The sequence below is a fragment of the Cupressus sempervirens genome, chromosome 11 (genome assembly GCF_028749045.1).
Source record: "Cupressus sempervirens isolate cs-2001-9-10 chromosome 11, ASM2874904v1, whole genome shotgun sequence".
Taxonomy (NCBI): Eukaryota; Viridiplantae; Streptophyta; class Pinopsida; order Cupressales; family Cupressaceae; genus Cupressus; species Cupressus sempervirens.
Window position 1 is genome coordinate 739,884,928 of NC_143128.1, and position 14,748 is coordinate 739,899,675.

Consider the following 14,748-nt stretch of genomic DNA (forward strand, 5'->3'; position numbering starts at 1 on the left):
TGATACATGTGGTGCTGGCACACCAATTGATACATAGCTAGAGATCAAAATCATAGTCAACCATAGAGTGTCTAACTCTATCTCATACCCTCACCTCCAAGAGGAGCAGGAGCAGTAGGTGGCAGAGGTGGCGGTGGCATATCTGGTCTCACAGGAGGTCGTGCGCCTCTAGACTCTCAATCATACTGAGAAAAGTGTTGAACCTGAAGTGTCTCATCAGGTACTGCACTCATATACGCAACATAATAGTACACTATCCAACCTGATTGGAAGCGGACCTCATCCTGCACTAGCTCTAATCTCTACTCTGTAGTCTCTGCATGCTCTCTCCATCGGTTTGTCTCCCGCTGTCTCTCCACCAACTACGCATCCTGAACTGCCACTAAAATCTATAGGTCCCCCAATTGCTAGGAGGCCTGGCGGATCTACTCTTGGTACCATCCTACCATGTCCTACACCCCAGTTGCCGGCTGATCTGGCATATCCTCATCTAGCATCTCTAGTGCCTGCCGCTATGGAGGTGCTTGCGGCTGTGGTAGCACTTGCTACTATGGAGCCTCCTGCTATGGGGCCTCCTCCTTTGTCCTCTCCCTGTGGTGTCGACTCTGTCCAGTCCCACTACCCCCAGCACCTGGGTCTAATCCCATCTGACGTGGGAGAATCAGCATCTGCTATACCCACTGCCAGACCCATGGATGCTACTATCGTTGACCTACCAGCTATGGTTGTACCTGCTACTGCTGGGGCACCTACCTCTATCCTTACCCTACCATCCCCAATGGATCTGTAAAATGTGAGAATGGATGGCTGATCAAAAATGCCTGATATGCAAGCGTCATCTTGACATCTACTACCTTTGGTAGGTAGTCCCATTGAACTATAGCTAGTCTATGAATGTCTATCATGGATCATCCTGGATCCATCTGTGGCATCCTTCTACAACATGGCATAGGCGCAGTACTCAAAAAAAATGTCTTGGGGTTGGCCATACTGTCGCCACACTCATGAGATCACAAATCTCTCTATCACTGATGTCATCCTGCTCGCGAGAGGTCAAGAACTGAACATCCATGGTAGCTCTCTGCAGGCATCATCCCAATCCTCTGTCTCTCTCTAGGGTCGGCATACAACAGAGACTAGGTCATTAAGTTGTGTTCGCCAATGCTCAGTCTTACCCAGGTGGACCTGGGTAATGTGCCCTCTATATCTACATATATACGGCTCCATGGGCTCTCTGGCATCCTCAAAATTTGGCCTACTTATGGGAAGATGCTCCTAGGCCCAGATCTGCAATACATATACTCCCACTTCCATGGTCTTCTTCTTATGGAAGATGACCTCGTGCATCTCATGAAAAATGTGAGCCAACATGCACTGACCCCACCCAAAGATCTTAGGTGCCTCCAACATCCTGCAAAGCATGGCACCCCACCCACACTCCAAACCATGTTGTCCTCTGTCAAGACATAAGAAGCAACTCAAAAATATAGCCAACATCGATGCTAGCCTGTGCATGGGTCCATAAGTGTGCATCAGCTCATCCCAGCTGATAGCCCTGCCTCTCGGTAGCTCTCTCCCAAACACAATAGATAGTGCCTTTGTCCCTGCTCGGGGCACTATATCATAGATGACCCAGGCACCATGAAAGGGAATCTGCAAGATCCTTCAGATGTCCTCCAGAGTGATAGTCATCTTGCCCATTGAAAAATGAAATGTGTTCATCTTCGAATGGAAATTCTCTACCAAAGTAGTCAATAAGTCATGATTCACCATCACAACTAGAATCTGACACAAAGAAGACAAACCCAATTGAGCAATGTGTGCCTGATCAACGTCATTGAGACTCTACAATAGCTCCCCATATGGTGGGTAATGAGACCTGAATGCGACATCACCAAAAACCTCCTGCATGCACAACAAGAAGCAACACACGAAACAATCAGTATCAAGTCGACACGATGCATCAAAATAAATTAAAATGCAATTTTTGAGTACAAAAATCAAATTTTTAAACATGACGCAAAATTTGTGAAATCTTGCATGAAGTTCTCCCAATTTTGCATGAAAACATTCTTTCTTCGCATGAAGAATCATGTCATCGTGCGAAAAAAGAGTTGTTCATGCAAGAAGAGAGCTGGTCACGCGAAGAATCTCATTCTTCACACAAAACCTAATGCTTCTTGCATGAAGATCCTCTCGCCACGCGCAAAGAAATAGTGCACTCTGTTTCTTTGTGTGAAGAAAGAATATCTTCACGCAAAAAGAGATAGGTCTCATGTGAAGACCGATTGAACAATCCTAAAACATGCTAAAAAGTGCAATAAATGACATCAAAATATGTGAATGTGAAAGTACAAAGGAAGGGACTCGATGACTCATCGATGGTCCATAGTCTGATGGCTGGCTGTGACGTCTAGAGTGCTCAAATCGATGATATCTCACATTCACTGACATGTATCTCTCAGAGCTCAAATCAATAGAAGACAAAAAGCACAAATGAATTGAAAATGACCCCTCCAGCCCTTATATAGCTGTTGACCCAAATTTTTCAAAGTGCTCAAATTTGCAAAAAAATCACACCCCTGGCTAATTTGATGGTTCTGAATTCATTTTCAGGATCGAATTCAAAATTTGACACACCTAAGAGCCTCAAAAATGTGTTTTAAAATTTTGGAGACCAACGCGATTGAATGCTTGTGTAGCCCAAATCTTTCTGATACTTTGTGATTCTTGGAATCCTTTCAACTTTACATTCTCTATATTTTCAAAATCCATTTTGGAAATAGTCAACTCAAGTCAACTACAGCTAAATTTGGTCAACTTTTGGTCAAACTTGGTCTTTGCGACCTTGCAATCATTTCATAACAACTCTAAATTTTCTTTAGATCATTCTGATCTCTTTTCTTTTCTTCAGATCATTTTGATCTCTTTTACATTCTGCTACATCTCAGATTTCTTTTGTATCTATTGTTATATTGCTTCACATCTATTTCTAGTGTGTCATCTTTCAATTTCACTCCTGAGGGGGTAGGATGATTACATCATTGAATACCGATTGCTTGGGGGATCTGGTTCCCATCTTATGTCCTTATCACTTGGGGCATCTCATCACTCGAGGCATCTTATTCCCTTCTATCTGGCATCTTTGTTATTTATCTTATCTTTTCATCAATTGATCAACCTTATAATAGCTCTTATCAGAGTTTGATGGATAGGTATTGGGATAGTCTAAACCCTGACTCTTGAGGATCAAGCCTCATTCTAGGGATGATTCTATGACTCATGATTAGACCTTGTTATCTTTTCTTTCAATCTTAGGTATCTAGGTGTTCTATCTAGATCCTTGAAGGTTATGCTCCATTCTAGAGATAATCTTCTAAATGCTTTCAATCTTGGGTTTCTAGGTGTTCTATTTGGATCCTTGAAGGTTACGCTCCGTTCTAGAGATAATCTTCTAAATGCTTTCAATCTTGGGTATCTAGGTTTTCTATCTAGATCCTTGATGCTATGTTGAATAGGTTCAACATGAAAAATTGTAGATGATTGTGTGTTCCTATTTCTATGGGAACAAAGTTATCAGTAGATGATTGTCCACAATCTCCTAGTGAGGTGGAGGACATGCGTATAGTACCTTATGCTAATGCAGTTGGTAGTCTTATTTATGCTATGATCTATAGTAGATCAAACATTGCCCAAGTAGTGGGAGTTCTAAGCCAGCTTATGGCTAATCCTGGATGGGTACATTGGGATGCAGTTAAGCCATTATTCAAATATTTGAGGGGTACATCAGATTACTCCATTTTTTATCATGGTAACTCTTCTAGAACTCTGCATTCCATTTTTATTTGTGGGTTTTTGGATTCAAATTGGGTAGGTGATATTGACAACATGAGATCCACCAGTGCTTAGGTGTTCACTATGTTTGGCGGTGCCATCAATTGGATGAGTAAGCAACAACTTGTGGTTGCTTTGTCCACTATAGAAGTTGAGTACATGGCTACTACTCATGCTTGTAAGGAAACCATTTGGCTTAGGAGATTGTGTTTTGATGTTGGTGTTGATGTAGGATAGATTACTATTTGGTGTGATAGTCAGAGTGTTATTTTCCTTGCAAAGAATCCAACTTTCCATTCCAGAATGAAGCACATTGACATGTAGATTCACTTTGTGAGAGATATGGTGGAAGATGGAAAGGTAAATTTGGAGAAGGTGGATACTATAAATAATTTTGCATACCAATGGACACAAAGAAATTTAGATGTTGTTTAAAGCCTATGGGCCTTTTGGCCTTTAGCAGTTAGTTCTTGTTATGTTCATGTTGCTCTTACAAGGTGTTCGACAAGTAGAAGAATGCTAGGAATAAGGTGTCTCAACCTTGGATAATTCCTATTCTTTTTTCCTTTTTTCGTAAATGTAGTTTTTGCAAATAATGTAATTAATTGTGACTTTACATGTCTAGTTGACATGTTGATGTGTCACTCCACTTGTATGTTTCGGCATCTTGAATTGTGTGCAAGCAAATCATAGTTGAAATGGTTATGATAGATTCCTATGACATGTAAGAGCTATCTCTAGAAGATTTGATAATGCGTGAAGACATGAATACATGTGGAAAATTGATCATTGAGTATTGTATACTTGAGTCTCCAACTTACCCATGTGGCAATATGGTTGTTCTTTGGAAGTTGCCCTAAAAGGGAAAGCACATGATATAAGAATTTTTAGGGTTGTAGTTTGGAGAGTGAGAAAGTACATTGTTGGTATGGTATGTTTCTAATAGACTGGTCTTCTATGTCATTGTTCTCTTAAAAGAACTTGCATTGGAAGTGTGTTGTAACCTTCTGTGTTGAAGATAATACATTGTGCAAGTTTTGGAGGGGTGGTGTTGTTTTACCGAAAGGTTTTTCCCCACCAGCATATCTTTGTGTTTATGTGTTTTCTTTCTCTATTTGTTTTTTATATCTATGGTTGACTACAGTATTATTGTTTACATAATATCAAATCTAAAATCATAAGGATTTAGTAGGAATTTGCACAATACTTTCTTTAAGGGATTAATGTAGGAAGTTGTTTCTGCACCTAAGTTTCCTTATATAAATCTTCTCCATTTATTTTTTTGGGTATGATGATAGTACTAAAGATTGTAGAATTTACAATCCTCTAACAAAACAAGTGCAACTTGCAAGAGATATTTATATTGTCGATAATGAAGTACATGATTGTTCCAAGGGTCCAAATGATGAATTTAGTGCAACTAAAATTTTGGTAGTGGAGAACAACCTCTTTCTCTAAACCCTACTCCTTCTATAAATCCTACTCCTCAAGTATCTTCTTTTATTCCTCCTATTTCTCCTAATAAGGGTAATGATTATAATGTTGATACTAATGATGCATTAATAGATCATGACTCTTCTTCTAGTGATCACTCTATTACTACTAAGAGAAAACCTTCAAGGTTTACTTAATGAAAATGATGATTATCTTACTAGAATGGGTGTACTTAAACCTAGGAGAATTAATTATTGCAATTATGGTTTGATATCTTCTCTTATGAATTCTAATGATCCTAAAACTTTTGAACAAGCAAAGATTCAACCTCATTAGCAAAAGACTATGCAAGAAGAATATGACACTTTAATTTCTAATCAAACTTGAGGTTTAGTTCCTTTGCCTCATGGTAAGAACTTTTTTTTTAAAGACAAAAGCAGACAAGCCACCATATATATTATTAATAAATTGATTCAAAGGGCTCCCTCATGGAAGAACTAGAAAGAAACCCCAGGATTGTAGCCCTATACATACAATACTATAGAAAATATTTTTACATATCTAGGAGTCTTTGAAAGGTTTTGGATAAAAACCTTGAAAACCCAAAGACCCAGTAGTAAGATAAATACAATCATGCTTCAAGTTCAATGCTAAGCCATCTAAATCTCCCTTAAAAAAGTTAGAAAAGTATTAATTGTCATATTTCCAACCATATCTTCAAAAGACACCCAACCATCATTGTCAAATTACCACTGGTGGGATACTTGACGCAAAACATCTGCAGACTAATTATGGACATTTGTAGATTGGATACACACTAAAGTAGGAAAGTTTAGATCTAGTAATGGTACAAGGGTTACACCATGTGGTGCCTCCAGAGCATTGTGAGAACTTTTTTGAACCCTTGGAAGAGGATTAGGTGTATCATGTGCTTCAAGAAAATTGAATAGGACATTCATTAAGCTCTAGAAGGAAGCTTCAAGCTTACGACCGAGGACTAGTGACACCATTTGCAAAGTATTTTTTAATAATCTCATAATTGTGACGTTCAAGGGCTTTTTTGGTAGAATTGTATATGAGCATGTGTTTTTGGTAAGCCATCAACAGATTACTAGAAAACAAAACACCCACAAAAGCTTCACCATTTCACAAATCATAATTTTGAATGGCCCTCATGAGTTTATCTTCTCCTATAAATTGTGGACAGATTACCCTATTTGCTAGTAATATTAATTCAGTTTCATTCAAATAGTTATATAAAACCAAACTCAATGAAAATAATTAAATTAGTAAGTTTAAAGCTAGAATAATTGCAAGAGGATTTTCTCAAATTAAAGGTTTAGATTATAATGAAACTTTTGCACATATTTCTAAGTTGTCTACTAGAAATATTGTTCTTGTTTTAGCTTCTAAGATGAATTGGCCTATTATCAAATGGATGTTAAAAGTGCATTTTTAAATGGTGTTTTACATAAAGAAATTTATATGGTTCAACCACCTAGTTTTATCAAAGAAGTTAGTGAGCATTTAGTATGTAAACTAAAGATTTATCTATTTATGGTCTAAAGCAGTCTCCTAGAGAGTGGTATTCCAAAATTAATGCTTTCTTTGTTTCTCAAGGTTTTGATAGAAGTAAAAATTAGATAGAAGTAAAAATTATTCTAACTTATACATTGAAAATAATCAAGATAATATTTTTATTATCATTCTATATGTTAATTATTTGATTCTTACTTCAAGTTCTAACACTTTAATTTATGATATTAAGTTTCAACTTAATCAAAAAATTAAAACAACTGATTTAGGGATTTTACATTACTTCTTAGGCATGCAAATATGTCAAACACCTAAGGGTATTTTTCTTTCTCAAAGAAAGTATCTTGAGATCTTTTAGGTAAGTTTCAAATAAATTATTATAACCATGTTTCTATTCCATGTGATTTAGGAAATAAGTTAATGGTTGATACAAACACTCATTTTGTTGATGCTACTTCTTAAAGACAACTTATAGGAAGCATGAATTATCTCACTCTTACTAGACTTGATATTGTATATTGTTGAACTTATGGTTAAATAATTTTTCTATTAGTGACTTAACACTTAGTCAATTGGTTTCATTACTACCAAGCTCTATAGTTACTACCAAGCTTACCATAATTATAGCAGTGTTAACCAAGTCTTTTAGTTGCTACCAAGGTAATCAATCAGACTATAGTTCATGACGAGCTTCATAGTATCCACCAAGCATTTGAGATAGGGTATAGTGTTAATCGAGCTTTGTAGTGTCTACTGAGCTCGCGGTGTTAACAAAGTGAATTCAGTGTTGATCAAGCCATGTAGTGTTAACTAAGTAATTCAATATCTACCAAGTTTCTTAGTGTTCACTGAGTCATATAGTGTTGACCGAGTTCCTACTACTTGAAGTGATCAGTATGGACTGAGCTTCAATGTCAACTGAGTGCCAAAGTATGTCAAGTGTTGTCAGTGTTTATCGAATGTCAAAACATCACCAAGTTGTCTTTAGAACTCGAGTTACAACAATGGGCTAACTTAGTGAATTACAATGAGTTTGGTATTGTAGCTGACTCCATAAGGTAATTAAATGGATTGGTATATATGTAATGTATTATATCATATCCAAAAAAAGTATGTAAACAAGTAAGAAGAAAATGAGTCTAAACCGAATAAGGCTACAAGCAGTATAAGGAAAAGCAGAGACTTATCTATCATAGTTAGGTGATCATTGTTATTCAAAGTAATCTCACTTAGTAACCCAAGTTGCAGATCAAAGATCAATCACTAATTCATCCTAACAAGTACATCAGTCAAATCCTTTAACAAGGTGGACTTAACAGTCTAATTCCAAATCTCCTAATCGAGTGCATACTTCATTGTATGTTGTAAATCCTTTCACAACGTGGACCTAATTGTCCTTATTGCTCCTAATACGACAGATCACTAGAAGTGGTAAATTGTAAGCTTTAATAGGATAACTTTATACTATAATAATAAAGCTTGTGGGTATTGTAATACCCCAAAATTAGCTCATTGCCATGATACCAATTATGGTCTGTTTCTGATCCATCTTAAGTCCTATTTCACTAGGCAAATTCTTATTTTGCTACTCGCTACTTGACTTAATTGTCAGATGCAAAAAACCCTAATCTACATTCATCATGCTTATTATCTAATTCCTATAGTATTTACTCATATTAGTCACATTAAACCTATTGATTAATATTTAATTTAATTGTTAAGTATTTATACTTTAATTAAATTAAATTATATCCTAAGGCTAATTGTACTATGGAATTAAATTTATTTAATTTAATAAATATGCCTATTTTAATTAATTGAATGAAATTATTTAATTAAATGAAAAAGGTAATTATGAGAGCATATCTCATTTTATTAAATTAAATATCTCTCCAAAATCTCTCTTCAGTTTAGAAAGGAAATTCCCAGTTCACTACTGATCAAATTAGAAATGACTCAAATCACTTACTCTGACACTGAAGTCTATCTGAGTTGACTAAATCTTACACTCAGATCTGAGCCAATTATCTCCCTTTGGATTTGGGAATCTTCCTTTATGACTGAACTTCATCTTCAATCCTGACCGTTGATTGAAATCAATTTCAACCGTTGATGGATTTTAGGAAAGTCTATTTAAGAGACCCTCATTTCCTCATTATAGAGGTTGAATTTTCATGCTATCAAATTGTTGTCACATTTTGCACTCACCTTGCTTTAGCATATTCTTACATCTTTTCATTGTTATCTTAATTGTCATTTAGATTTAATCTTGCATACATTTAGATTAATTTACTTTACATATTCCTAGATTAGAATGCATCTTTCATTCTATAATACTTTGCATGATCATCTAGATTAATTGCATTCAAATCCTTCATTCTTAGAAGGTTTGGTTGCCTACACCTCAAATCTAAGGACATTAATTAGGAAAATCCTTCTAGATAGAAGGTGACAAGTCACTCTGTTGGTTCATTTTAGATGAACTATTCCATGTTTATCCCAGGATGATACTACAGGTAATGACCACGTTGAAGTGTCTGTGAGGTTCAGAGGCCCACATTTCACAAGTACAGGTATCATCCCCACCCCAATTTTACTTTCTATTTGGAAGGTTTCTTGGTTACCAAATATTGTGTCAAAGTGTTATGAATGTATTATTTCTTTCAATCTTTAATACATGATATTAGATCATATTACATGGTGAATATTTAATTGGTGACTTAAAGTATAAGTTCTATTGATTCTTGATTCACCACCCCCCCCCCCCCCCCAACTCTCAATCACCTAGTCTATACTACATTTCCCACAACTGATATCAGGGCATTGGTTCTCCCATTAGAAGTTTAGCAACTTGACAAAATATTAGAGATAATGGAAGTCTATAGACTAGAGAAAGTTATTGAAAATGACAAACTGGATCTACAACTGGCCATTGATCAAATCAAAAAAGTGAAGGAGCAGCTCTCTCAATCCCTAAAAAGAAGAAAAGATCTTGCAACACAAATGAATGATAATCTCTACATTGAAGAAAGAATTGTAGACATTTGTCAAGAAAGAAGTTTAGATGAAGTTGATGTAGCAATCACATATCTACTTACTCTTCATGACGAAGTCATAAAGTGGAAAAGAAAACAAGAATTTTAATCAGTTATGTGAAGTCATGGAACAAAAGGACAAATCCAAAGAAGAAATAGAAGAAAAGGACAATGAATTAATCAACTATCTCTTCAAAAAAAAAATCTAATTGATCAAATCAATGATAAAAATCAAAAGCTTGTCAACTTTAGAATATAAAATGAAAGACTAAAGAATGATCTTAGCATAGAGAAGTAGACCTATGAGAGGATAATGAGTTCACAAGGAAGCAAGAATCAACTAGATAAGCAAACTCAATTCAGACACAAAGGTAAAGCTAGATTAGGATATACAAAAGAAGGTGAATCTTCTTAGCAAGGAGATCAAAAGAACAAAAGGCCTACATGTAGTCATCATGGAAAAATAGGTCATACATCAAATAAGTGTCAGAGAAATGGTAAATCAAAGTTCAACAAAAAGTGTTACAGTTTCAACAAACTGGTACATAGAGCAAGTGAATGCATAGAGAAACCCAAGTTTGAAGTAAAGTGTCACAATTGCAAAAAACAAGGACACAAATCTTTAGAGTGCAAGACCAAGAAATGAAACCTAGTAGAACAAATTGTCAAAGCTATATTTTCTTGGGATTACAATACATGGTGTAGATGTCACTATTGTGGTGAGTTTGGGCACATTGGAGAAACCAGCATAAAACATCACACAAGTAAGAGAGACACTACAAAGAGATATTCTGTAAATATAGAATTTGGACATCTTGCCAAGAACTGTATGAATAGAGGAAGAGTTGAAGATGAAAAGAAACATAATGTTGATAATAGCAGAAAAAAAATGATGTAGTAGTGGGCAAGGAAAAATCCTAAGAATGCAAATCAAAGTAATGAAAATATTGACACCCAAGTCAATGAGTTGGGTGACTCAACCATTTCGACCTAGTTTTGTAGGAGATTACTGGAACTGCGATTCTTAGAGGACATCTAACATTAGTTCCAATTAGCAAGAAAAAGGTTCATATCAGCATTCAAGATGCACAAGGATCACTGAGTGAAGATGGAAGCTGAAGACCTTACCGATAAAGGTCAGGTTGCATAATCTTACCAAGTTTTGGATGCAAATACCAAGTTGGTGACTCTATTGAGTACCAAGTCAAGACCGAGTGGTGGTAACTCTATTGAGTTCGATGTTATTTCTTAGTAGTTCCTACTAAGTCAAGAGATATTTTAAAGATGAAGGTATCTTCCAAGTATTAAAATCCAAACCTAAAGAGGAGGAGCCTCCTAAGAAGAAAGGAAAGGTCATTATAACCAAACCTACAAAAACATCCCCTATTGTGTTCACCATAAGAGAAACAAAATCTAGGAAGAAACTAAAACTTGGAGATGATGAAGATGAAGCATAACATATTATATTTAAGAGGTATTCCCCTACCTTCAAAGAAAATTTATCTAGACTACAAAATGGAGTAGTTATGGGAGATCTTAAATTCCTTAAGTATGAGACAAGGAATAAAGAATAGCATAAACAGATTGAGGAAGCACTAGTGGCTAAAATAGAAAAATAGAAATACTTCCTAGAGGAACTATCAAAGAAAATTCCTGATACTCCATTTAAGTCAATATCACATCATTGGGAGAATGCATTAAGTGTTTCCAAGGACATCAGAGAGCAAACTCTTAGATAGCTTATACTAAGTCTCACTAATAAGGAAGTGAAGAAATCATTGAAGGAGAATGAAAAAAATATAACTCCCACATTCAATGCATTTCTAATCCTATCTAAATTTATTGAGTTAGTTGTGAAGTCCAACACTATAGCATGGAAGAATATTTATGGGTTGCACAAGCCTAGTGATCAAGTTGTGCAAATTAATGATGATGGAGGTGATGAAAAAGAGGGTGTAGAAATAAATGATGAGTAAATAGAAGATGTAGAAGAAGATGATGTTGAAGAGGAAGAGGCTCAAGAAACTATAGGAGGAGATCTTCTTGAGATTCAGAGTATTCAAGAATCTAATGTAGAGAAGATAGCAATAGAGGTTATGGACTCTCTTTCTCATTCTCTAAGAAAGCCTTAGTGCAACCTAGCTCAAAGAAAGCTTATATTGAGTTGGTTGAGGTAAAAATTACATCACCAAGCACCCAACCAATCTTTAAAGAAACATTACCGAGTGCCACATAAAATTGAGTGAATTTTCTATCACTTCATCTACCGAGCAAAAGGCTCCAATCATTCCAACATCAAGCTTCACCGAGCTACAACAGGGTATTTGAAGCATTCTTGTTGTTAGTATTGTTACCCCTACATTTTTTTTTGACTATTTCAACTATTATTTCTATACCAAGTGTATCCATAGCAAGTGCAATGACAATTAAGGTTAAGCCTCCACCGAGCATAGAAATTAAGAGCAAAGGAAAAGAAATTGTTCCTTCTACTATTCTAATAGGAAAGGGTAAAGAAGAAGAAATTGATTTGGATGAGGAAGTTCTTATTCCAAATTGGGATACCTCTGACCTCACTCCTCAAGAAATGGATACCCTAGGTGAGCTATGGAAAAAGAGAGCTAAATAGAAAAAGCTCAGAGAAGAAAGGAAAAAGCAAAATCAAGTGCTTGAGGATATAAAAGGAATATTTATTGATGCACTAAGTATTAAGGTTGATGAGAAGCAACCAATTTTGGATCAACTTGTTGAAGTTGTTGACAAGTATAAAGAGGAGCTTAATGGGCAAGATAAACTTTTGTAGAGGGTAGAAAGAAATTTTAAAAACAAATTTTGGGAGAAGGCATCACAGAAGATAACTATTGACCAAGTAGAATTATCTACTATTCTTGCTACATTTGAAACATATGTAAATAATTTTGTTTCTTTGTTTGTAAAGCTAAATGATGTTTATAACTTTTCTAAGGAAATAGAGGATAAACTATCCAAGATAGATGAGGACATGAAGGTAAGTGCATAACAATTGTCAATTGATCCTAGTTGTAGCTTTGTACATTTTGTAAAGATCAGGTATTTGAGAGATCTTTAGGCATAATTATTAAGGGAAGAAGCTAGAATAAGGGCCACACTTGCAAGAATTCAAGGCATGATCCTTCCCAGCATGGATGCAATGCAAAAACAAAGGCATTGGTCCATGATAATAATTTCTCCATTGTTGATCATATGATGGAACTTTTAGTAGAAGTGTAGATAGCTTTGCATGCATCAAAGGTATTACAAGAAAATTGGGACAAGACAATGACAATCATTTTGAAGGTACACAGTGATTTCTTGTCACATTTTGGTATTAACTTGTAAATATTTTGCACCTTTGGCGTTTATGTCAAAAAGGGGGAGAATATTATCATACTCCAAAAATATGTATTAAGGAGATATTTATGTATGGGGGGGGATTGTAATAAGAAAGAAAACACATGTACAGATAGCTGAAAATATGTTTACAAAAGAAATTTTGAAAAATTAAAAAAATATAGTAAGAGGTTACCAAGAAGCAATAGCAGATAGTAGTCAAAACTGAGTTGAAGACCCAGATTGTGGACAATAGTAGACAGTAGTCAAAACCAAGTTGAAGACCCAGATTGTGGATAGAGGTAGTTTTGAACTGTATTTTGAGCATTCAAATTTTTGGTATGATAAGTGTTTTTGTCACTAATGCAAAAGGGGGAGATTGTTGACCTTATGAACAAACCATTTGTCTATTAGTGACTTAACACTTAGTCAATTGATTTCATTACTACTAAGCTCTACACTAAATGAGTTTTATGATGTAAATAAAATCAATGAAATATCAAATGTTAATTTATGAAGCGCTCTACACTATGTAATTTGTATCTCTTGCTTGTATTTAAGGTTACAACCTAATTATATTATTTGGTACTTGTTATTTATCTAAATTCAAATAGACTACACAGTGAAACCAAAATAATTATTATTAATAAGAAGACTAGACTTGCTTCTATCCTACTCTAGCCCTCAATGCCCCTACTTGTGTGTGTATGCTTGATGCCCCAATTTTTATTCTAGATATTAGTAGATCAAATATGAGGTACCTAACCATAGTTCATTCCACATATTTCATATTTATAGTACATAAAACAATGTGCAAAATAGAAGGGTCTATTAATATTAACTGACTGACTTTATGTAGTCTAAGGTTGTAACAATGAGTATTAATTACCTAACAATGTGTAGAATAGGAGGGTCTATTAATAGTTATTTATCTCTTTCTTGTATTTAAGGTTGTAACCTAATTATATTAGTTAGTACTTATTATATATTTAAATTCAAATAGAATACACAATGAAACAATGAAAATTCTCATTTACCAGAAGACTAGCCTTGCTTCTATCCTACTCTAGCCCTCAATGCCCCTACTTGTGTGTATGTTCAAAGCTCTAGTTGATAGAAACAAATTTTAATGTTATAAATATTCACACCATAAATTTTATTAATTAGTCTAATGGTAAGTAAATAGTTATGTTCAGTAAATATAAACTTTTCTATAAGTACAACTTAGAACTTCAAAATTAGCATCTAAATAAGTATAATCAATTATAATTTCTCTAACTATTAATTAAAGTAAAATTAAATTCCACACAATTCTTTGTTGATTTTCTGATGCATTTCAAATATTATGGTTTCTTGGGCTGGTCAAGAGTATTTGTGAGGTATGATGATAGAGGTTCCACATCATCCACTTTTTAGTTTGACTATAATAGTAAAATAACTAGTAAGTTTAATATATAATTAGTGAAAAAGTTAAAATACATGAAATTAAATAGGTTAGAAATATGAATAAATAATTTATACTAGTTAATAGAAAATTAGCATGTACTATTTATGATGCTTCTTG

The 14,748-nt window shown here is 34.9% G+C and overlaps 1 pseudogene; it reads left to right on the forward strand.

Moving 5' to 3' along the window:
• Positions 1-514: 514 nt before the first annotated feature.
• The window catches only part of LOC149531756 (protein TOPLESS-RELATED PROTEIN 2-like), a 37,115-nt pseudogene continuing 22,881 nt past the window's right edge, over positions 515-14,748 (forward strand).